At 38.1% G+C, this 26651-nt stretch overlaps 1 pseudogene; it reads left to right on the forward strand.

The window, feature by feature from the left end:
* The window catches only part of LOC136386887 (A-kinase anchor protein 17A-like), a 32993-nt pseudogene that overhangs the window by 2632 nt on the left and 3710 nt on the right, over positions 1 to 26651 (forward strand).

Genomic DNA, 26651 nt, shown 5'->3' on the forward strand with positions numbered 1-26651 from the left:
TTTCTCCAGTGTACATGGATCATTCTCAAGAATTGACCATATGTTGGGCCACAAAAACAACATCAGCAAATTCAGAAAAATTGAAGTTGTACCAAGCATATTTTCTGATCATAAAGTCTTAAAACTTGAATTCAACTTCAAAAAAGAAAAAAAATCCCACAAAAATGTGGAAAGTAAACAACATATTTTAAAAAATAAATGGGTCAAAAAGAATTAAGCACAGATGTCAAAAGACATATACAGACAAATGAAAATGACAATACGACATATCAGAATTTCTGGGATGCAGCGAAAGCAGTGATAACAGGGAAGTTCATATCACTTCAGGCCTATATGAACAAACAAGAGAGAGCCCAAGTAAATCACTTAACTTCATACCTTAAGAAACTAGAAAAAGAAGAACAAAAACAACCCAAAACCAGTCGAAGAAAGGAGATAATAAAAATCAGAGCAGAAATAAATGAAATAGAGAACAGGAGAACTATAGAAATATTAATAGAACAAGAAGCTGGTTCTTTGAAAAGATCAAAAAAATTGACAAACCCTTGGCAAGACTGAGCAAGGAAAAGAGAGAAAGGACTCATATAAACAAAATCCAAAATAAAAGAGTAGAAATCACCCCAGATATCATAGATATACAAAGAATTATTGTAGAATGCTATAAAAAATATATGCCACTATATTCAACAATCTAGAATAAATGGATAAATTCCTAGACAAATACAACCTTCCTGGACTGAGCCAAGAAGAAACAGAAAGCCTATACAGACAAATTAGCAGGGAAAATATAGAAAAAACTATTAAAGCCTGACCAGGTGGTGGCTCATTGGATAGAGCATTGGACTGGGACTTGGAGGACCCAGGTTCGAAACTCTGCATTTGCCGGCTTGAGCTCAGGCTCATCTGGTTTGAGCAAGGATCATCAGCTTGAGCCCAAGGTCACTGGCTTGATCAAGGGGTCACTTGGTCTACTGTAGCCCCCAGTCAAGGCACATATGAGAGAGCAATCAATGAACAACTAAGGTGCCAAAAGAAAGAATTGATGCTTCTTATCTCTCTCCCTTCCTGTCTGTCTGTCCCTGTCTGTCCCTCTCTTTGTCTCTCTCACACACAAACACACACACACAAAAATAATAATAAATAAATAAATAAAATAAATAAAGAGAACCTTTTAAAACTATTAAAAACCTCCACAAAAATAAAAGTTCAGGCCCAGATGAATACTAGTAAATTCTATCAAACATTCAAAGAAGACTTGGTTCTTATTCTACTCAAAGTTTTCCAAAAAATTGAAGAAGTCATACTTCCAAACATATTTTATGAGGCCAACATAACCCTCATACCGAAACCTGGCAAGGACAGCACAAAAAAAGAAAACTTCACACCTATATCTCTAATAAATACAGATGCTAAAATACTAAACAAAATACCAGCAAATTGAATACAACAACATATTAAAAAAATAATTCATCATGATCAAGTGGGATTCATTCCAGAATCTCAAGGATGGTTCAACATACATAAAACGATTAATGTAATACACCATATCAACAAAACAAAAAACAAAAAAACCCATGTTCAATAGATGCAGAAAAGGCCTTCAATAAGATACAACACTACTTTATGTTTAAAACATTCAACAAAATGGGTATAGAAGAAAAATATCTCAACATGTAAAGGCCATATATGATAAACCATCAGCTAACATCATATTAAATGGCATAAAACTGAAGGCTTTAACCCTTAAATCAGGAAAAAGACAGGGTTTTCCACTCTATCCACTGTTATTTAACGTGGTGCTAGAAGTTCTGGCCAGAGCAATCAGACAAGGCAAAGATATAAAAGACATACACATAAGAAACGAAGAACTAAAGTTATCACTTTTTGTGGATGATATGATCCTATACATCGAAAACCCGAAAGACTCCACAAAAAGGTTACTAGAAACAATAAACCAATACACCAAGCTCACAGGATACAAAATTAATATACAAAAGTCCTTCACCTTTTTATATGCCAACAATAAAACATTAGAGAATGAACTCAAAAAAATAAACCACTTCACAATTGCAACAACAACAAAAAATACCTAGAAATAAACATAACAGAGAATGAAAAGGATCTATATAACAAAAACTACAAAGCACTGTTAAGGGAAATTGAATAAGATACAATGAGATGAAAAGATATTCCTTGTTCTTGGATAGGAAGAATAAATATAATCAAAGTGGCCATATTACCCAAAGCAATATACAAATTTAATGCAATTACTATCAAAATTAAAATGACATTTCTTTAAAAAATTGTAACAAAAAATCATCAGATTTATGTGGAACTATAAAAAATCCCAAATAGCCAAAGCAATCCTAAAGAAAAAGAATGAACCTGGGGTCATTACAATACCTGACTTCAAACTATATTATAGCGCCACAACAATCAAAACTGCATGGTATTGGCTGAAAAATAGACACTGAGACCAATGGAACAGAATAGAAAGTCCAGAAATAAAACCACATATATCCCTGGTCATTTGGCTCAGTGGTAGAGCGTCTGCCTAGCATGCAGGTGTTCCGGGTTTGATTCCCGGCCAGGGCACACAGGAGAAGCACCCATCTGCTTCTCCAACCCTCCCCCTCTCCTTCCTCTCTGTCAACCTCTTTCCCTCCCACAGCCGAGTCTCCATTGAAGCAAAGTTGGCCCAGGTGCTGAGGATGAATCTATGTCCTCTGACTCAGGCACTAGAATGGCTCTCGTCACCAGAAAGCGATGCTCTGATGGGCAGAGCATCGCCCTCTGGTGGGCGTGCCAGGTGGATCCTGGTTGGGTGCATGTGGGAGTCTGTCTGACTGCCTCCTGTTTTCAATTTCAGAAAAATACAAAAAATTCCCACATATATATGGTCAAATAATTTTTGATAAAGAGGCCAACAACACACAATGAAGAAACGAAAACCTCTTCAACACATGATGCTGGGAAAACTGGAAAGCCACATGCAAAGGAATGAAACACGACTACAGTTTGTCCCCTTGTACTAAAATTATTCAAAATGGATCAAAGACCTAAATAAAAGAACTGAAACAATAAAGTACATAGAAGTAGATATAGGTACTAAATTCATGGACCTTGATTTTAAAGAGCATTTTATGAATTTGACTCCAAAGGCAAGGAAAGTGAAGGCAAAAATAAATGAATGGGAATGCATCAGAGTAAGAAGTTTTTGCTCAGCAAGAGAAACTGACAAAAAATAAAAAAACAACCAGACATCCTACTAAATGGGAAATGATATTTTCAAACAACAGCTCAGATAAGGGCCTAATATCTAAAATATTCAAAGAACAAATAAAACTCAACAACAAACAAACAATCCAATAAAAAAATGAGAAGAGAACATGAACAGACACTTCTCCCAGGAATAAATACAAATGGCCAACAGATATATAAAAAAATGCTCATCTTCATTAGTTATTAGAGAATTGCAAATCAAAACTGCAATGAGATACCACCTCACACCTGTTAGCTTAGCTATTATCAACAAGACAGGTAATAGCAAATGTTGGAAAGGCTGTGGAGAAAAAGGAACCCTCAATGACTGTTGGTGGGAATGTAAAGTAGTACAACCATTATGGAAGAAAGTATGATGGTTCCTCAAAAAACTCCAAAATAAACTACATTATGACCCAGCAATCCCTCTACTGGGTATATACCCCCAAAACTCAGAAACATTGATACGTAAAGACACATGTATCCCCATGTTCATTGCAGCATTGTTCACAGTGGCCAAGACATAGAAACAACCAAAAAGCCCTTCAATAGATGACTGGATAAAAAGATGTGGCATATATACACTATGGAATACTACTCCGCCATAAGAAATGATGACATCGAATCATTTACAACAAAATGGTGGGATCTTGATAACATTATATGAAGTGAAATAAGTAAATCAGAAAAAACCAAGAACTGCATTATTCCATACATAGGTGGGACATAAAAACGAGACTAAGAGACATGGACAAGAGTGTGGTGGTTATGGGGGGGAGAAGAGAGAGGGAGAGAAAAAAGGGGAGAGGGAGGGACACAATGAAAACTAGAAGGTGACGGAGAAAAATCTGACATTGGGTGATGGGTATGCAACATAATTGAATGACAAGATAACCAGGACATGTTTTTTTTGAACATATGTACCCTGATTTATTGATGTCACCCCATTAAAATGAATAAAAATTAAAAAAAGACTAAAGGGCAGTAAATAAATACATATCAAGAGTAACCTTAAATGTACATAGATTAAGTGCACCAGTCAAAAGACATAGAGTAGCTGCATGGATAATGTGACAGGACCCATACATCTGTTCTCTAGACTAGACACACCTCAGTACATAAAACACACATAGACTCAAAATGAAGGGATGGAAAAAGTATTTCATGGAAATGAAAATAAAAAAATAGCTGTGGTAGCAATACGTATATCTGACAAAATAGACATTCTAGAAATGCTGTTGTAAGAAATAAAAGTTTACTACATAGTGATACAGGGAACAATCCAAAAGGAGGATATAACCATTGTAAATATTTATGCGCCTAATGCGTGAGCACGTAAATATATAGAGCAGATTTTGATGGACATAAAGGGTGATATCTACTGCTATACTATAACCATAGGGGATTTTAATACCCCGCTAACATCAATGGATAGATTCTCTAGATAGAAATTAATAAAGAAATGGTGGCTTTTAATGACAAGCTGGATCAGCTGGATTGATTAGATTGATATCTTTAGGACATTACACTCCAAGCACCGAATATACATTCTTTCCAAGAACTCATGGTACATTCTCTAGGAAAGACTACATATGAAGAAACAAAACAAGTGTCAATAAATTTAAGAATATTAAAATGATATAAACATCCTTCCTGATCACAATGGCTTGAAACTGAAAACCAACTAAATGGAAAAATTGAAAGACATTCAAACACTTGGATGTTAAATAGCATGTTATTAAATAATAAGGGTTAACAGTGAGAACAAAATAAATCAATATTTTCTTTAAAATAATAAAAATGAACATACAACATCTGAAAATTTATGGGCAACAGCAAAAGCTGCCCTGAGAGGGAAATTTATGGCATTACAAGCATACCTTAAAAATCAAGTGAAAGCTCAAATAAACAGTTTAACCCTGCATCTAAAAGAACTAGAGGAAAAACAATAAATATAAATGAGAGGAAGTAGAAAGAAGAAAATTATAAAGATCAGAGGGGAAATAAATAACATAGAGCCTTAAAAAATACAGAAGTTCAATAAAAACAATTGCTTGTTTTTTTTAATGGTAAAAAAGATTGATGATATTTTAACCTGAATCATCAAGAAAAAAATAAAAGAAATCAAATAAACAAAATAGAAATGACAACTGACACTGCAGAAGTAACAACTGACACTGCAGAAATACAAAGAATTATATAAATTATATAATATGGTGTATATGCCAAAAAATATGATAACCTAGGTGAAATGGATAAATTCCTAGAAACATACAATCTTCCAAGGCTAAATCTGAAATGATCTAAAAACCTAAACCGACCAATTAGAACAAGTGAAATTGAGAGAGTTATAAAAAAATCTCCCAAAATAAAAAAGACCTGGACTGGATGGCTTCACAGACAAATTTTATCAATATTCAAAACAATAAAAATAAAAGTAACTCCTATTCTTCTCAAGCTATTCCAAAAATTCAAGAGGATTGAAGACTTCCAAGCTCCTTTTATGAGGTAAGTATTATCCTCATTCCAAAACCAGGTAAAGAAAGTATAGAGAGGCCTTGGCTGGTTGACTTAGCTTTAGAGTGTCAGCCGGACACTCAGAGGACCCGGGTTCGATTCCCGGCCAGGGCACATAGGAGAGGCACACATTTGCTTCTCCACCCCCCTCCTTCCTCTCTGTCTCTCTCTTCCCCTCCTGCAGCCAAGGCTCCATTGGAGCGGGGATGGACCGGGTGCTGGGGATGGTTCCTTGGCCTCTGCCCCAGGCGCTGGAGTGGCTCTGGTCAGGACAGTGTGATACCCCAGAGGGGCAGAGCATCGCCCCCAGTGGGCAGAGCGTCACTCCTGGTGGGCATGCCGAGTGGATCCCAGTCTGGTGCATGCGGGGGTCTGACTGTCTCTCCCCGTTTCCAGCTTCAGAAAGATACAAAAAAAAAAAAAAGAAACTATAGAGAAAGAAAACTATAGACCAGTAAACCTGATGTACATAGATGCTAAAATTTTCTAAAATATATTAGCCAGTGGCCCTGGCTGGTTGGCTCAGCAGTAGAGTGTCGGCCTGGCATGCGGGGGTCCCAGGGTTTGATTCCCGGCCAGGGCACATAGGAGAAGTGCCCATTTGCTTCTCCACACCCCCTCCTTCCTCTCTCTTTCCCTCCCGCAGCCAGGGCTCCATTGGAGCAGAGATGGCCCGGGCACTTGGGATGGCTCCTTGGCCTCTGCCCCAGGCGCTGGAGTGGCTCTGGTCATGGCAGAGCAACACCCCGAAGAGGCAGAGCATTGCACCCTGGTGGGCAGAGCGTCACCCGTGGTGGGCGTGCTGGGTGGGTCACGGTCAGGTGCATGTGCGAGTCTCTCTGACTGTCTCTCCCCGTTTCCAGCTTCAGGAAAAAAAAAAAAAAATATATATATATATATATATATATATATATATATATATATATATATATATATATATATATATTAGCAAGCCAGATCTATCAATACATTAAAATAGTCACACATCATGATCAAGTGGAATTTATTTTAGAACATCAAGACTGGATCAATATTCACAACTGAACAAATGTGATTCATCACATAACCAAAGAAAGGATAAAAATTACATAATTATATCAATAAATGCAGAAAAGCATTAGTAAAATTCAGCACCCATTTATAGTAAAAATTCTTAAACGAGGAATACAGGGAATATTTCTCAACATAACAAAAGACATCAAGGACAAACCAACACCCAACCTTATACTCAATGGACAAAAATTAAAAGCAGTACCCCTAAATTCAAGAACAAGACAGGTGTACCCCTTTTACAACTCTTATTCAACATAGTTTTGTAATTTCTAGCCACAGCAATCACACAAGAAGAAGAAATAAAAGGCATTCAAATTGGAATAGAAGTAAAACTATCACTATTCGTTGATGACACTATACTATACATATATAGTAGAAGTCTCAGTCAAGAAAATACTAGACCTGATAAATGAATTAGGCAATGTGGGAGGATATAAAATTTATATGCAGAAATCAGTGGCATTTTTATACACCAACAATAAAATGTTTCAAAGAGAAATTAAAGAAACAATTGCCTTTACTATTTAAAAAAAAAGTACCTAAGAGTAAATTTAACCAATAAAATAAAAGACTTATAGTCAGAAAATTATAAGAAACTGGAAAAGTAAATCGAAAAATTTACAAACACGTGAAAGTATATACTGTGTTTATGGATGAAAAGAATAAACGTTATTAAAATATCTGTATTACATAAGAAATGTATAAATTCAATGCAATTCTTATTAAAATACTAATGGCATACTTCAAAGATAAAAAACAAATATTTCAAACATTATATAAAACCAAAAAAAAAAAAAAAAACACAGCCTCAGCAATCTTAAAATTGAAGAATAAGGTGTGAATTATCCCACTTCCTGATATCAAGTTATACTATAAGGCCATAGTAATCAAAATATCTTGCTATTGGCATAAGAGACATACAGATTTGTGGAGCAGAATAGAGAACCCAGAAGTAAACCAACAGTGTTATGGTCAAATGATACTTGACAAAGATAATAAGAGCATACAATGGAGTAAAGTCAGTCTCTTTAATAAATGATATTGGGAAAATTGGACAGGTACATGCAAAAAGAAAATGAAACTGGACCACAAACTTTCATCATTCACAAAAATAAACTCAAAATGAATAAAATACTTAAGTGTAAGTTATGAAACCATTAATATCTTGGAGGAAAACATGGGCAGTAAACTTTCCAATATCTCTCAGCAATATTTCTTGATTTATCTTTATGAGCAAGTGAACTGAAATAAGGATGAGGTGAAAAAATAGGGCTATAACAAACTAAAAAGTGTATGCACAGCAAAAGACACCATGATCAAAATAAAAAGTCCACCCACACAATGCAAGAGCATACTCACCAATATGTCTGATAAGAGGTAAATAACCAATATTTATAAAGAACTTCTAAACTCAACACCAGCAAGGTAAAAAAATCCAATTAAAAATGGGTAAAGGAACTGAATAGACAGTTCTGCAAAGAGGACATAGGGATGGCTAATAGGCATATGAAAAAATGTTCAACATCATTAATCATCAAAAAATGCAAATTAAAATTACAATAAAATACCACCTCACACCTTTCAGAATGGGGCTCATTAACAAATCAAAACAGAGTAAGTGCTGTTAATGGTGTCTACAAAAGTGATCTTTTCTGTATTGATTGTGGGAATGCAGACTTTTGAAGCCACTGTTAAAAACATTATAAAGTTTGCTCCAAAAATTAAAAATAGAACTGTCTTTTGACTCAGCTATCCCAATTTCGGGAATAAATCCTAAGAATATCACACACGAATTCAAAAGAAGATATGTATTTTCATGTTTATTGCAGCCTTGTTTACAATAGCCAAGATCTGGCAACAGCCCAAGTGCTCCTCAGTGGTTCAGTGGATTTAAAATACATGGTACATATACACAATGGAATACTAAATGGCCAAAAAAAGTAGAAAATTTTACCTTTTGGGATCACAGGGAAGGACTTGGGGATTATTTTGCTAAGTAAATTAAGTATGGCAAAGAAAGACAAGTATCATATAATCTCACTTTTATGTGGAATCTAATAAACATAGTGAACTGAAGAACTGAGTAGAGGCAAAGGCAGGGTCAAAAGGAGCCCTGGGACAGCCATGAGAGGAAAGGATTAGAAAAAGATGGAATCAGAGAAGGTGAAGTGATTAGTAAAATTATATATATAAATATATATATATTCCCTATGTACAGATACCAGGACAGCAAATTCCAAAGGGAAAGGGGGGTAGTTAAAATTGGGGAACAAAAGAACATGGGGGACAAAGGGGTGGGGTGAGCGTGTTATGTTGAGTGACACCCTTGAATCCATGTTAACACAATATATTAAAATTAATAAAAAAAAATAAAAAATGACTTCTTTCCTTCTACATTCAAACACTTACTTGAAGCTACAAAAGCTGTAAAAATATCACAAGAAAACCCATCCACCAAAGTTACAATGGCTTCCCTAACATCATTGAGAGGACAGCCAAGAGAATTCACAGAGCTACAACTTGTAATACAGTGATAACAATGTGAAGATATCTATCAAAACTGAAATTAATTTACCTTTTATTTGTACTTTCCCTTCTTTATTTTTTCTGATTCTTTTTCCTTACCTTCTTTTCAGAATTTCATCCTTTAAATTAATTCTTTCATTCTTAATTTTTGTGGTGTTCATTTAGTTGATTTTTAGATTCCTTTTGATATTTTCTGTGGCTTGACTTCTCATAATTATAAAAATTTTTTACATATTTTTGTGTACTTAATTTTGTATTTAAATTTATTAATTACTTATTTTTTGTATTTTTCTGAAGCTGGAAATGGGGAGAGACAGTCAGACAGACTCCCGCATGCGCCCGACCAGGATCCACCTGGCACGCCCACCAGGGGCGATGCTGTGTCCACCAGGGGGTGATGCCCTGTCCCTCCGGGGCATCGCTCTGTCATGACCAGAGCCACTCTAGCGCCTGAGGCAGAGGCCAAGGAGCCATCCCCAGCGCCCGGGCCATCTTTGCTCCAATGGAGCCTTGGCTGCAGGAGGGGAAGAGAGAGACAGAGAGGAAAGAGGGGGTGGGGGTGGAGAAGCAAATGGGTGCCTCTCCTATATGCCCTGGCCGGGAATCAAACCTGGGTCCCCTGCATGCCAGGCCGATGCTCTACAACTGAGCCAACTGGCCAGGGCTGTTAATTACTTTTTAAAGACTCTTACAATATCGGTCTCAAATGCCATGAAAAAGAAAAAAATGGAATACCACAAATAAACAACAACACCAAGATGTAGTTAAAATGAAAATTCATAATCCCCCACCAAAAATTCAGACACATGAAAACGATGGAGTGAAATGACAGAGAATTGAAATGTAAAATTCTGAAAATGCTCAGTGATAGGTGATAAAACAACAATAGATATATTGAACTATGAAAAATAAAGAACAAAAGAAATACTTTACCAACTTGATTAAAAAATTTAAAAACAGAAATAAGGACATAGCTGTTGTCTCAGTTGAAGAGAGGTGCTTCAGTGCATGGATGTCCTTGTGTCAATGCCCAGAGTGGATTTGATGCCCAGTGTCCATTTGATTCTCTATACCATATTTTCTCCTTTGCTCTCACTTTCTTTGCCCCCCCCCCAGCCATGCCTTGACTTCAATGAGTTGGCCCCAGGTGCTTTGGATCAAAGGATATATACAAGCATATAAAAATAATAAAATTGACATGTCAAAATACCTTGGATACAGCAAAAGCAAAACTATGAGGGTGTGTTATATCATTATAGTCTTATATGAAGAAACAGAGAAGATACCAAGTAAAAACATTAACATCACATATTAAAAAGCTACAATGAGAAAAAAACAAATCAATCCAAAATCAGCAAAAAAAGGTAAAATTTAGAACCAACATAAATAAGACAGAAAATTGTAGAAAAAATTAATACAAAAAATAGCTGGTTTTTTGAAAAAATTGATGAAATCTACAAGTGACTGGCTAGAGACACTAAGAAAAAGAGACAAATGACTTCTACAAAACAAATTCAAAATGAACAGAGAAATATTAACACAAACACCATAGTTTTACAAAGGATCAAAGTAGCATATTATGAAAGTTTAGATGCCATAAATTTAATAAAGGATGTATCAAATTTTAGAACTATAAAATCTACCTAGACCAGTTGTTGGCAAAGTCATTAGTCAACAGATTCAAATATCAACAGTACAATGACTGAAATTTCTTTTGAAAGCCAAATTTTTTAAACTTAAACTCTATAGGTAGGTACATTGTTATTAACTAAACTAGGGTATTCCTAAACTGGCCTTTGCTAAAAACATCCTCACCTCAATCTGATTGAGGTACGTTTGTTGAGGTCTACCACTTCCAACTCTCCCATCCACACTCATCTTGTATACTTGTTTTGTCTATCTCCTTTCATTCATCCTCTCTATATGTCCAAACCATCTCAACATACCTTTCTCAGTCTTCGACAGACACTACATCTTCTTTCACTCCACAATGCTCCCTAAAATTAACTTAATAAACTTTACTTATAGTTTTAAGTCTTAGTTAAATTATAGGTATGTTGAATAAAACTTGATATTATATTTAATAATGATATTATTTATTGATAAAATTAAATTGTAAGGTATCCATAAAACTAAATCATGACAACATATCTTTCTTCTCTGGTTCTTTCAAAGCAGACTACTTGGGCTATGAAATAAGTTCACATTTGCTTTTTTCCAATATTTCTATATCAGCACAAAGACATTCAAATTTCAAGCTCCACAAATCTTTGTTTTATAAATTTAGCAATTGCATTTTAAAGTTGCCAATGTCAATATTAAAAAGAGAAAAATTTAATTGATACAGTAGCATTAAAAGTTTTTTTAACAAAGAATAACATCACTTTGCTGTTTCTGAATTCCTGAAAATTGTTGAAAAAAACTTTCCTCATATTTAAAATTGTTGTTTTGAAATAGCAAATGTTAATATCAGAATTACTGGTGATGTTTTAATGGACTTGGAAAGTGAATTAAAGTTTTACTTTCAAAATCTTGAGCAAAAAGATAATTTGTTTTCAAATGAAGTAACTTCTAACATCAAAAAAATTGTGTTTCCTTTCTCCTGTAGTTTAGGATTAAGCTGATTTAGATGATACATGTCTCCCATGAAATAAAATTTTTGAATCCACTAATTGTTCATTTGTTCTAAATAATAAACACCTTCTTAAAAAGAAATGCTTTAATTTCTGTTAATAAGGAAGTGAAACACTTCAAAACATTTTCTCTTGATAACCAACGTACTTTGTATGCAGCAGATGATCTGCATACTCTCCATTTCAACTAAAAATTCTTTAAATTTGTGATAAGAGATTTGGCTATAATGGAGATGATAATCTTAATCACCAATTCCATTGCTTTGTAAATTTCTTCTGGAAATGTCTGTGCACAAAGCAATTCTTGATGAATGATGCAATGGTAAATAGGTATCTTGTGATTAATTTTTTTCTTTAAAAATAGCAACAAATAGGTTTCTTACACTCGTCATACGTTTTGCTCCACCTGTTTAAATTGAGACAATTTAATCGAGTGGAATATGATGTTTTTCCAAGCACTCAGTTACAGCATTTGCTATATCCTCTCCACGTGTTTGACCTTTGAGTAGCAATAATCCTAAAAGTTTTTCTTTAGGATCTGTAAATAAAATAACTCATACACAAAGTAAAACTTGTGCTGTATCATTTATGTCACAAGACACATCACCTCCTATTGATAAAGCTGAAACCAATTTAAGATCTTTGACTTGCTGGTTGGTTATATTTGAGGACATTTTGACTGTTCTAACTTTCACTGTTTTAGCAGACAATGGTAACTCTAAATTTTTTCAGAATATCTGCTTTGTTCTTAAAATCCCAACATAGCTCTTCAGATGCATTTATAAGACAACTTTTTATGTATTTGCTGTTAGTATATGGTTTTCCTCTCTTAGCAATCTCTTGACCAACCACAAAACTTGCAATATTAACATTGTTGGAAGACTACATCCAGTAAGTAAATACAGAACTTGATTTTTCCTGACACTTCTGAAGTTTCTCAACTGCGTTCATTTCTGCATCACAAACAGGATATTTAATACTAAATGACATGTTTAGTTTTAAAGTGTCTCTCCAAATTTGATTTCTTCTTATGCACCAATTTTTCCTGACAAATAAGACATTCTGGAAGGCCATTTAAGTTTTGAATAAACACAAAAGTCTTGGTCCATTCAACTTTAAATTCATGGTTTTCATCTTTCACTTCTATTTGCTTCTTCTTTGTAGCCATGTCAGACAGGACACCTGAAAAATGTTTCATTTTATAATAATAAGGCCACCAACACAAAATAATTACAATTCATAAATTGATGACAAAAAATACCTCTAGGACTTGAAGAAGCTGGTTGGAAAAATACAGGTAACTTTATGCTTCAAGTAGGTACCTATGTCAACTGCGTGCAATTTGCAGACATGACTAGCACTAACCACAGCACAATGAAACTGCTGACCGAATAGCTTACTCAACTTGTGCATAAATCATGCATGCCTCCCCCACACTGTGTATTCTGTGGCCTGCTTGCCCTGCATCTCCTGTTGCCCAACTGACCAACACCTCCACATGTACCTGCATGCCTGCACATAGTATGTTGTGGAAGAGTCACAGTCAAGGGGCCAAAGAGCCACATGTGGCTCATGAGCTGCAGTTTGCCAACCACTGACCTAGACTGATTCACTTAGTAAAAAACCTAAATAGATCCAAGAGTGAGGAAGAAATCAAAACAATAATAATATATCCAAAGAACTAAAGTCCCAGATCAGATGAACATACTAGTGAATTCTTCCAAACATTCAAAGAGGATTTGGCAAGAATCCTTCTCAAAGTCTTCCAAAATATAAGAAGAGAATGAATTAATACTTCTTACCACATATAATGAGGCCTAAATCACCCTGATACCAAAACTCAACTAAAATAATACCTCTAACAAACACAGAACCACTGAACTTGAAAAAAAATGCTAGGAAACTAAATGCAACAACACATTTAAAAATATTATATTTTGATCATCAAGTGAATTTTATTTCAGGAGCTAAAGAATGGTTCAACCTATAAAAATTGATCAATGTAATACATCACATTTACAAAGCTTAAAAAAAAATCATATGATTCTGTTATAGAAGAAGAGAAGGTAATCAATGAGATACAACATGCACTAAAGCTTAAACCACTAAAAAAATTAAGAACAGAAGAAAATACCTGAACATAAATGCCATTGAAGAAACAGTATCAGCCAGTTTTATACAAAATGGTGAAAAAATTAAGTTTTCTCAAAAATCATGAAGACATGACTGCCACTTCATTCATTTTTCAATATAATACTGAAAGTCTCAGTCAAAAAAATTCCAAAACAATGAATAAATTAAATACTTATTTAAAAAAAAAAGAGCAGAAAATTATTAATTTATGCAGAGACTATCATCTTGTATATAGAAAACGCAAAAGGCTCCTCTGAAAAACTATTGGAAAAAATATACCAATATAGGAAATTCATGAGACAAATTCAATATAAAAAAGTCTATTATTTTTCTTAGGCCAATGAATAGTCTTTGGAAAATGAATGCATACACACACACACACACACACACACACACACACACAATCTTACATACACAGAGGAATGTATTTTATAATTGAAGCAAAGAAAAATGCCTTGAAATGAAGTTAACAAAAATTATGAAGGACCTACACCAAGATAACTACAGAGGAATATTAAAATATAATGAAAAAGACTCAATGAAATAGAAAGCATTCTATGTTTAAGAATTAAAAGAATGAACAGAGATAAAATGGTTTTATTACACAAAGCAATATATAAACTCAATGCAAACTGCATTACTATTTCAATGTTATATTTTAAAGAAATATAAAAAAAACCCCACCAGCTTTTCATAACTCCATTACACCTTGATAACACAAGTGATGCTGAGGGAAAAATCAAAGCCTTAAGTATCACAGTACCTGACTTCAAATTAATCTATAGAACCACAGTAATTGATTACACATGGTATTGGAAGAACAGTGAACATACAGACCAGTAGAATAGAATAGAGAGTACAGAAATAAGAATGTGTACAAATGAACAAATCATCTTTGATAAAGGAGCCAAAAACACCCAATGGAGAAATGAAAGCCTCTTCAGTAACTGGTTCTGGGAGAATTGGAAAACCACATGCCAAAAATGAAATATAACAAGTTTGCCACAATGTAGAAGGATTTTGTTCAAAATACATCAAAGACTTAATATAAACTGAAAATGAATAAATCCATTGAAGAAAATATAGTTACTGAGCTAATGGGCTCCAAATGTAGATAAACATTTAAAATGTTACCTCAAAAAGATAAAATTAAAGGTTAAAATAAATGAATGTGACAATATCAAAACAATAAGATTCTGCAAAGAAAAGAAAATAGACAACAAGAAAATTAAGCAGCCAAAAATGGGAGATGATACTTGGAAACAATAGCTCCAATAAGAAGAAAATGTCCAAAATATATTTAAAAAACTCACAGAGATTAGCATCAAACACAAACTATCCTATTAAAAATTGGGGCAGAGGCTCCCTCCAAGAAGTGTGACTTGGTCTCCATGTGAACCCTCAGACCCAGGCAGCCACCACCCAGGCTATCCAGTTCACTGCTTGTACTAAGCAGCCTTTACAGACCCCAACCCATGTACCTGGCCCACATTATCTCCTGAACTTCCAGAACCACCAGGTCCCTGACCTCTACCTTCCCTGACATATTCTCCATGCCCTGATCCAGACTCTCCCACTGCCCAATATCCCCACCCCTGGCAGATCCTGCACCCACAGACCCCTAGCCTCTATCAGACCTTTGACTCGCCCACAAGAGCCCAAAACACAATAATTCAGGCCCGACAATACCCCTCATTCTGCACATAACCTGGCTCCCAAACTCTAGTAACCCAGGCCCACCTTTCTTCCCACAGATCCCAGATGAGCTAAAGATGCCTGAACACCATAACCTCCAAACTTCGGATTTCACCAGAACCCCAAAACCCTTGATCCTCTGTGGATGCCGCTGACTCACAACAATCACCCCGGACGTCCTCTCAGCATCCCGCCCAGCCTGTCTCCACACCACAGCTGCTAGGACCACTCAAGTCCCGAATTCAGAAGAGCAGCAGACCCCAGCACCACTCAGAACAGTGCTGTGGGAGACACTCATCCACGAAAGATCCTACCTGCGTCCCCGTCCTCTGACGCCCTGACCCTCAGGAACTTGAATACCCTCAGAGATGCAGTCTCTACTCAGGCGGCCCACAACTGCTGGTAGGAGACACCAACATCCCTCTCCGCCTCCCTGGCCACGCCCTATGACGTGTATCTACTTCCTGTGCTTCCCGATGCAGAAATGGCTGCCTGGCTGCTCCAGGGTTGAGACACTTCTGACCTTTCCTCGCCCCCAGGATTCAGTCCCAGACCCTGCCCCTTATCTCCACTGCACATGCGTAAATTTGCCTCACCTCCTTTCTACTGCATCTTGCTGTTCCAGACAGAGCCTTAACTGTTGGCTGCAGTGAGAGGCCGTCGGCCTTAAAACACACAGGAATGGGTCCTGGTGTGTAAATCTAAGGTAATGTAGCTATGTGAGTCAATTATGTACTACCTAATCATGTGTTGTACATTTATTTTATGTGTACTGATTTATCATACATGGTAGATGGCATGGCTATACCATTTAATATATATCATTTATCTAACCAAGCATTTATTTAAAATTTAATAACTTTATTATGTGTCTTGATTGTCTGGGTGAGAAAAATAACTTGAGGTTACATTATATTCTTACATGATTATATATAAATTCATCATAATATAAATATGCACTACCTAGTATCTTAAATGTCTTATATTTTCATACTTCATACATTTACTTGTATAATGTAAAGCATATATAAAAATAATATTATTTTGATGCTATAATTTTAACTATAATAGCCTGTTCTTATAGTATTGTATCATTTAATCATAAAGTAGCAAATTACAATTTATTAAGTGTCCACATTATGCCAGAACTGTGTTCGGAATGTGTTTCTGTTCTCCACTTGACAATGGAGAAACAGGCTCCAAGGGTTTACCAGGAAGAGGGCCAGTCATTGAACCCAGGCACACTTTCCAGTAAGGTCAGCTTCTGCTGTTCTTTACATAGCCATCTTCCTCTCTGTTAATCTTTACTGAAACAAAAAGGAAGTAGAGGTAGAAAATCACCAATCTAACCTTGCAACCTCTATGACATGAATTGGGGAACTTTATTTAAAACATATGAGTGAATATCTCTTCTTTTTAGTAAGTGGCAAAGGCAAGTAGATGTCTCAGGTCAAGTTTGCCCTCCCTTGCTGAACTGGAGCTTCATTGGTCCAGGCTCAGGGTGGGTCAGTCTGAAGCCAGAAACTGTTATTCTGGCCACATCCTGGATTTGGCCCACTCCCACATGGAGAGAAGCCAGTAGCTCTCATCACACATTTTGATTCCCAATGTGGGCACGCCTACCTTGCTGTGTTGCTTTTAGCTAGAGTACTGTGCTGTTGGTCTCTACTTGGTGCTGTGTTTTCTTCTGAAGGTATCTTTTGATTCAATCAAACACCTTAGTGATGCCTCCATCAAAAAGCAGCAGCTGGAGAGACAGAAACTCAATGAGCTGGAGCAACTGTGTGAGGACCAAAAACGGCAAGAGAAAGAGTTCAAGGAGCAGCAGAGGGCCAAAGAGTTGTAAGTAGTATGTTCTTGCAGGGCCTATGGAGCTAATGCCTTACTCATGTGCATACATGTGTGTGCATCTTTATATATGTCTGTGCATCTGTATACATGTGTGTGCATGGACTCTCATGCAATGGCTACCAAAGTTTGGCACAAAGTATGTGCACACAGGTATATCCTTGTCTATGTCTGTGTACACTGTGTGTCAATGGAAATGCATTTCAGTGTGTGTACTCACATGATTTGGCTACTGGGACTTGGAACAAATGTGTGCATGTGTGTTCATCCTTGTGTGTGTGTGTGCATCCATGTAAATGCAAGTACATACATCTGAGAGCATGAGCCTACATGCTGTGGTTTTTGGGGTCTTGGCACAAAATTCAGTGTCCCTGATCCTGCCCCAAATTCAGTTTCACTTGTAGCATGTCCTGGGTGGGTCTCAGGACTGCACCTGTGCTTGGGAGCCTGCTCCATAATTCCTGTTGAGACCAGTGAACATACTGGCTAGTGTGCAGTTTGCATTTGGTTGAAGCTACTTTAACAGAACAAGGTAGAGACCAGGAGGAGTTATTAGATTTTAATAAAAACCATGTCCATTTGAGAGGGCTATAAAGTAACTGCCTTTGTCCTTCCCTGCAATTTAGACATCATGAGAAAACTCAAGTAACAACTTCCACTCCTTTATTGTTTATTTTTCTCTTCTTACAAAAAGAACATACCAGGCAAAATTTCCTCAATTTTGGGAGACAAGGAGAACTTCTTCACATTCCATCACTGCCATTGTACTTGTGCAGTTTTCACAATTTTTATGCGTGTTTACCAGCTTGTTCTCTGTTGTATCGCAGGCATGTGGGTTTGTTTAAATTGATTCCTGACCAGTCAATCAGTCTTGTTGTTCCTGTTTCTGTAGCTGACTGTTGTCCAGTGTTGGTCCTTGTTTCCCCTGGGTCAGATATGCAGCTCTGAATATGTGTCTACACTGGGCTGTTTCCACCTTTGCCTCAGAGCCCTGGTTTAGGCTTGTGAGTCCCAACCATGGTGTTGTTCTTGAGTAAGTCCCATGCCATGGTCCTGAGAATGGGACAGGCAGCCAGTGAACGTGAGAATGAGGGCATGGTCAAAACGAGAGAGGCCTAATTGGCCATCCATCTGAGTCATGGAGCCAGGGTAGTGCTGGACAAAGCAGGACAGCTGAGGAGCATGGGTCTTTCCTGTGGATGGGCGGCCATACTTGGTGCAGCATCAAAACAGTAGGGGATGGATTGTACACAGAATAGAATGTCCCCTCTCTTGGGCACAATCAGGAAAGCTGTGGCAGGAAGCTTATTGCAGGGGACTCATCCTGCACTGTGTAGAGCAGCCCAGGGCCTGTCTGTAGTGGGCTTGTTCCCAAGTGTCATCTGTGACCCACAGACTGCTCTTGTCTCCCGTTACCCCACTGCTTAAAAAATCAGGTGTGGGTGCGATTTAAGGAGCCATTTCCTTGACCTTCACAGGGGATAGAGCAGGTGAGAAAGTGGGATGTGTTGTGTCCTATGAGGACAGATGCGCACTGTCTAGTGAGCAGGGGTGAGGACAGAGGTTTCTTGGCAGTGGAGTGGTATAGTGCTGTGCCTGCAATGGCCAGATTGGGTCCGCTGTTTCAAGGTGCCAGCTGGGGTAGGTGCAGGGCTCAGGCTCGGGGCTGTGGTCATGCGAGGATGGCATTCACCCTGTCTTGGCTGGAGTTACAGGACAGACACCTCTGCAGGTGCTCTGTGTCTGCCCCGACACGGTTGAGTGTGCCTGTGTGAGTAGTTCTTGGTTCAGATTTAATGAGGAACAGAGCACAGCTGCAGCTGTTATGACATTGGACAGGACAAGTGTGGGCTTCAGTTAGTTGGGTTTAGTGTGATGGCCAGTTGCATGCTACATGAGTCTGTGATGATATTGAAACCTATGAGGCCTGGACCCTGAGTGTGGTAGGAAATGTGGTATGCCACCCTTGGTGCTCTGCATGGCTCCTTCTTGTTTTTTCCTCATGTGTGTTTCTCTCATCATTCATTCTTGGAACATCTCTGCTGTTGTCACTCACTCCTCAGTTATTTAATAATCTTTTTTTAAATTTCTTTTTTCTTTTTGTGAGAGGAGGGGAGGCAGAGAGACAGTTTCTCACATGCACCCTGATTGGGATCCGTACAGCAAGCTCACCAGGGTTTGATGATCTGCCCATCTGGGACCATTGCTCCATTGCAACTGGAGTAATTTTTTAGTGCTTGAGGTGGAGGTCATGGGTCCATCCTCAGTGCTTGTGGCCAGCTTGCTTGAGTCAACTAAGCCTGGCTGTGAAAGGGGAAGAAAAAGAGAGAGAGAAAATGAGAGAGAAAGGGAGAGGAGAAAAAGCAGATTGTCATCTTTCCTGTGTACCCTGTCCAGGAATTGAACCCAGGACATCCACACATTGGGCCAACACTCTACCATTGAGCCAGCTGGCCAGGGCCAAATATTTAATAATCTTAAAGTCAAGGAGCAGATGAGGTTGTTGTTTCAACACAACCATGTGATTTAGCCTATCCCTAGGATTGTAGTCTTGATAGAAAAAAAATGGCTACACAGCTACCATCTTAAGAAAAATGCAGGCCTGAAGGAGGAAAGACTTGCTTCCTCAGTAATTTTGTTCAGACCTCCCTTGTAGCTGGATGCTGATAAGGGACGGCTGAGTCAGATGCAGCAGCATCAGGTGCCTTAGCCCATGACCCTTTTACTAATCCATATAAACCATCTCTGGGGGCTAACACTCTTTGCTGGCTCAAACTGCCTGCACCCAGATGCTTTTAAAATAAATTTTCCTGCCTGATCAGGTAGTGGCACAGTGGATAGAGAATGGAATGGGACATGGAGAAATCAGGTTCAAAACCCTGAGGTCATTAGCTTGAGTGTGGGCTCATCTGGCATGAGCATTGGCTCACAGGCTTGAGGGTGGGGCCACTGGCTTGGTGTGGGTTCAAATACATGACCTCATCATCAGAGTTTGAGCCCAGTGGTTGCTGGATTGAGCCCAAGTTCGCTGGCTTGATCAAGAGGTCACTCTTTCTGTTGTAGCCCCTTGGTCAAGGCACATATGGTAAAGCACTCAATGAACAACTAAGGTGCTGCTGCAAAGAACTGATGCTCCTCGTCTCTCTCCCTTCCTTTCTGTCTGCCTTTGTCTTTTACTCCCTCTGACTCTTTGTCTCTGTGAAAAAAAAACAATTACATTTTTCTCTTGGAACACACTGGCCTAGTGTTTTTGGTCTGGAGTCTGGTTACTGCCTTTCAGTCAATCCTGGTTGCCTTTGGAGTCTCATTTGAAGGGTTTTACCACAAAAATGTTGTTAGCAGCTAAGTTGTTCAGGTGTATTGTGGATTTTTCTTGAAGTCACCATAAACAAGTAGCATTCATTTAGTAATTTTACAGGATTTTTGTGAGGTGTTCTTGGCCCCTTGATCAGGGACACATTGCACAGTGAGATGTTCTTGACTTTCTAAAATAAATTTGCATATTCAAATTTGCTTTCATAATTTTCCCTGTGGCTGCACACTGTCAGTGTGACATCTTAAGACAAGCAGTGCAGCCACTAGCCATGAAAACTGAGTACATCCAGTACATGGCTAGGAGGCAAAAGATAAACAACCATTAGAAATGTAGCAATAAGGCCCTGGCCGGTTGGCTCAGTTGTAGAGTGTCACCCTGGCGTGCAGAAGTCCTGGGTTCAATTCCTGGCCAGGGCACACAGGAGAAGTGCCCATCTGCTTCTCAACCTCTCCCCCTCTCCTTCCTCTCTGTCTCCCTCTTCCCCTCCCGCAGCCAAGGCTCCATTGGAACAAAGATGGCCCGGGTGCTGGGGATGGCTTTTTGGCCTTTGCCCAAGGTGCTAAAGTGGCTCTGGTCATGCCAAAGTGACAACCCGGAGGGGCAGAGCATCGCCCCCTGGTGGCTGTGCCGGGTGGATCCCAGTCAGGCGCATGTGGGAGTCTGTCTGACTGTCTCTTCCCATTTCTAGCTTCAGAAAAATACAAATACAAATAAAAAATGAAATGTAGCAATATTTTACACTGAACTCTATGTACCCAGATCAAGGAAGCCCCTACCCTAGAGACTTAGCCACTAATGAAGTCAGCTGACTGCACCCCTCCCACCCTTGTAAACACTGCTTGATTGCTCACCCTAGATAGCCACCCTATAAAAATGAGCCATTTTAGAAGCTCAGGGCTGCAGTGTTCCCTTGAATGGATTGCCTGCAGTCCCTGCACAGGTTTGCAATAAAACTTATAAAATTCACTTTGAGTTTGCTGTGGTCTGTCTCCTGGGATGTAACACATGGATTCCCCAGGAAGATAGGCCATGTAAGACCCTCCTCATAGAGTGGGCTTCAGGAGACGTTGGTAGCTGGTCAGCCTCCAGCAGTTGCCATTTGGAAACTGAATTTGGCTGATTCAAAACATTTGGAGTCTCAGAACTGTTTGGTAAGAAAGCTTCCTCTTTGTATATTTTAAAACAGAGCTCTGGTTAGAAAAGGGTGTAGTGGAGCAGGCGGGACAACACTGGATTTTTCCCCAACCAGTAGGTCAGTGAATGCAGGGCGCTGCTTTCCCTCCTTTTGTCTTCGGTTTAGAAGTTTTGTTTGTTTCGTGTGCATATTTGATTTGTTTTTCTGCTTTGCCCATTGCTTCCTCACAAGATTCCTTTGAGAGTAAAGAGCCATGATTCAGGGGTAATCTACTGCCCTAATGCCTCTTCCGTGCTTGCTTGATAACTTTTCTGATTTCTCTCGCAGGGCACAAGACTATGGGACTCCTGATGATTCCGCCATGTTGTGGACCCTTTGTGAACTAGAATGGCCCACCTTTGTTGTAGGGTGGCCCTCGGAGGGCACTTTCAATTTACCCACACTCTTTGCTCTCAGGGCAAATGTCTATCTGCTCCTGCACTCTGACCAGATGCCATATATAGTTGTGTGGATTGACATAGCCACGGAAAGACCAGGTTATGTTAAGAAATTTTTTTAAAAACTATATTAAAGGAAGTTTGTCAACAAGCCCACAAATTATAGGAACTAACTAAAGAGCTAAGAGGGTGCTGGAGGAAGTAAAGAGTAGAAACTAGTTTCAGATATTCAGATATTCACCTACTGACCCAGAGAAATTTTACCCATTTAGAAAATAAAGGGTAAGATTTAATATTAAAAAATACATTGAGAATTCTCTGTAAATTAAAATAGCCAACTTAAGAGCAGACTGGCCAAACCATGGATAGCTAGACTCACAGAAAACATAGAGAGTTTAGCATACTATCACCAGCATCCACCCACAGGCAGGCGGCATGGTCAGTATGCAGCCCAGTAGAGCAGCAGAGGTAGAGAAAGAAAAGGAAGCCAGGCTGCAGCTGGCTGCAGGAGAAGTGGCAGGCTCCTCTCATATTTTCAGTCACATGCTCTTCACCCTTGGGCAGCGGGAATCCCAATCACCCTGACTGATTCCCTTATAGTGTATATAACAAAGAATCCTCTTTTTTAGCTTAAGGGCTGAGCCACTGCTTGGTCAGGCAAAAGATAACAGCGCAGTAAGCTAGAGACTATCATCACCTTGCTACAGCCCCCTGCCTCCTACCTGGAGCCAGAACTGAGGAGAAGATTTAGGTAATATGGCCCCTTCTAAACCCAGTGCTTTAGCCATAATAGTCAAGAATTATAAGAAAAGGGTCCTCAGGGAATTATAAAGTTACTATATCCCTGAGGAAATTGAGGACCTTAAGTAAACTAGAATACCACACTGTTAAGAAAATAAGTTTATAAAATTGTGTTTTTTAGTTTACTACCCCGACCCTTATAATGACTTAATATTGTAAAGCTCTATATAGTAAAAGATAGGATTAGCATCTTTTGCCAGCTGGGAAGCCACAAAATAGTAACTACATTTTGACCATTCCTTATTTTTCTCTGAAAATCAGTAGTTCATTAGGGATAGTAGTTTATAATCTCTTATTGTGAATCATACTAAATTTGTACTAATAATAAAGCATATAGAATTGTATAGTCTGTCAAATACAAAGACTTCCTTTTTGTACCAAGGATCTGTTGTTGTAAAAAAACATTTTATGTTAGAAATGTATATATTATTTCAACAGTCTTTTGTTAATTCTCCATTTCATTTGATATTTTATAGCCTGTAATGTTAAATTTTTAGTTTAAATATTAAGGAATATGTAATAATTCAGTAATTGTTAATTGTTCAATGTTAGGTCACAAAGTCCAGAGTGACAAATATTACTATTGATTAGCTTAATAGAAGAATTCTTAACATAATAGGTAAAAAGAAAGAACTCTAGAAACATAATCCTGAACCTCCACCTGATTTACCACCCTATCATACTGCAATTGTTAATCAACTAAGTAAATAAGTACAATACAAAAAGTACAGACATGAAACTGCTCAGCTTTTACTTAATATTTTCTATGAAAATGTCATAAATTAGAGCCCTCATAGTTACAACCGAGGTAAAGGGCAGGATGCTGATTTAAAGTATCATAAGACCAATAGTTGAGTTACAGCTGATAGTCAAGAAAGGAGAAAATAGGAAATATTTTATCTTTTTTCCAAGAAGCCTACAGAATTAGAAAGCTCAGAACCCCCTTTTTTCAGAGGAGCTTCAAGTCTAAACAGGATTATTAGAAATCTGTACTGTACATAGGCTTCCCCACTTATAACAACTGAGACCATCTTGAGAAAATATTTCTAATTGCCTAGCCTAAGCGGGACCCCACGACCCAAGCAAGTGAAGAAATTTTTAGATACTTTCCACCAGTTTCTGTTAGCCTGGATCAGAGAAGATACTCAGAAAAACAACCGTAAGTTTATCTAAGCTGTCAGAAGTTATTCAGGATCCTCAGAAGACCCCCACAGATTTCTTATACTATAGAAAGCTTACAGAGTCTATACACCCCTAGACTTAGAGAAGCCAGAAGATACTAAGGCAGTCAACTTAGCTTTTACATAGCATTAAGCCCTAGGAATTAGAAAAGAAATGTATTATATGTTTTTCACTAGCTAGAAACATCGATTGCTATAACTAAAATTTTGGAAGGGATGTTGCTCCTCCCTCATTCTCATGACCATAAATAACTCTGGCCCCTAAGATGGCTGGTTAGCCAAAGATGGTTAAGATTCATAAAGGCAGAAACAACCTAAGACAGGCACAGTTGAAGAGGGGCCATCAGGATAAGGCTTAAGAACCAGCAAAGATGAGGCTCAAACCCTCACCCCAGAGAATGCAGGAGACTTCTCTACTGAAGTAGTGGTCATCATCCACTGTCCAGGCCACCTAGAGAGGAGGACTCAGTAGAAACACTAAAAAAACCCAAGCAAACAGCTGATGATGCTACCAATAAGGTAGCCCTAGAACCAGTGGGGTTTTAGGAAATTTTTGTAAACTTTTCTAGAATCCAGGTTGCCAAAGTATTTTCTTTACAACCAATTAGAAAAGTCAGACATAGAATCTAAAAGAGAAAACATAATTTCTAAGTGTTTAGTCTGTACCCAAATAAATATTAAGCAAATTATAGAAAGTATAAAAAGAAACAGAGGAGAACTTTCCCAGATAATCATTTAGAATAAACATTTAGTAATTACTTTTACTAAAGTAATTAACATGTATAAAACATAAATCAGGTCTTACAAAAAACTTTAAACTTATTTTAAACTGGTAGAAAGAAGCCCACCTTACTCCCCTTAGCCCTCCTTAAGGCGAGGTATACACCCTACAGGGTAGAATTCACTTCTTTTAAGATAATGTTTAGAAAACTCCCTTTGTTCCTACAATAACTCAGAGAGGAAATAAAACAACTGAATTAAATAACTATTTCCTCCTTAAGTACTTACAGCAGGTGTCCCCAAACTATGCCCCCCTGATGCCATTTATCTGGCCTCTGCTGCACTTCCAGAAGGGGCACCTATTTCATTAGTAGTCAGTGTACTAGAGTACTGTATGTAGTGGCCCTACAATGGTCAGAGGGACAGTGAACTAGCCCCCTGTGTAAAAAGTTTATGGACCCATGAGTCTTACAGGGTCTACAGATTACTCATCAGGCTCTCCAAAATACTGTCTGAGAGGTGATTCCAGCACTGCCAGAAGACCTAATACATTCCGTCCAGCTTGCAGACTCAGTCTAGTTAAAGAAATACACCACCCAAGGACTGACTCCCAAGTAAAGGAGTCCACACACCATGATCCTGACCACTCTCACTACTGCCAAGGTAGAAGTCACACCCACCTGGGTCCACTGCAGCTGGCTGAAGCTTGCAGTCCCAGCAGCGACACCCTTGTAGAGAATGGAAACTGACCCTGCCAACCCTTGTAAGCTGACCCTGAGAAGGACAGCATACCCTGCTTCAGCCACAAACCAGAAGTTGACTGGTCCACACATGGCTAATGCCTAGAGGAAATCAGTAAAGACCTCCTTTAAATTAGATTTTGGGGAGGGAGGAGAAATAAGGTCAAAGGAAAGCCAGAACAAGTTGTCTTAAAAGTCAATACATGTACTACTATAAGTCCTTTAATTAGAAGGGAAGCTATAAAGTATAAAAAATATATATGTACTTACACTTAACCTATAAATACTAGCTATATAGAGAGAGGACACCTCCAAGAAGAAGTATACTTTAAAAAAATTTATTATTGCCAGCTTAGTTGTCACTAAAGTTAAAGGTTAAAATTTTTTAAATTAAAATTTCTTACTGAAAGAAAATTATAGTTTTGATAAAAAAAGATATAAAGTGTAAAATACTTTAGAACAAAAGAGGGAGAAATTAAGTTATTATAAAGCCAGTTATTTCTGAGTAAATAAAAAAGTTTATAAAAATTAAGCCCTGGCCAGTTGGCTCAGTGGTAGAGCGTTGGCCTGGCATGCAGAAGTCCCGGGTTCAATTCCTGGCTAGGGCACGCAGGAGAAGCACGCATCTGCTTCTCCACCCCTCCCCCTCTCCTTT

This window comes from Saccopteryx leptura, unplaced genomic scaffold, assembly GCF_036850995.1.
Source record: "Saccopteryx leptura isolate mSacLep1 unplaced genomic scaffold, mSacLep1_pri_phased_curated manual_scaffold_18, whole genome shotgun sequence".
Lineage (NCBI taxonomy): Eukaryota > Metazoa > Chordata > Mammalia > Chiroptera > Emballonuridae > Saccopteryx > Saccopteryx leptura.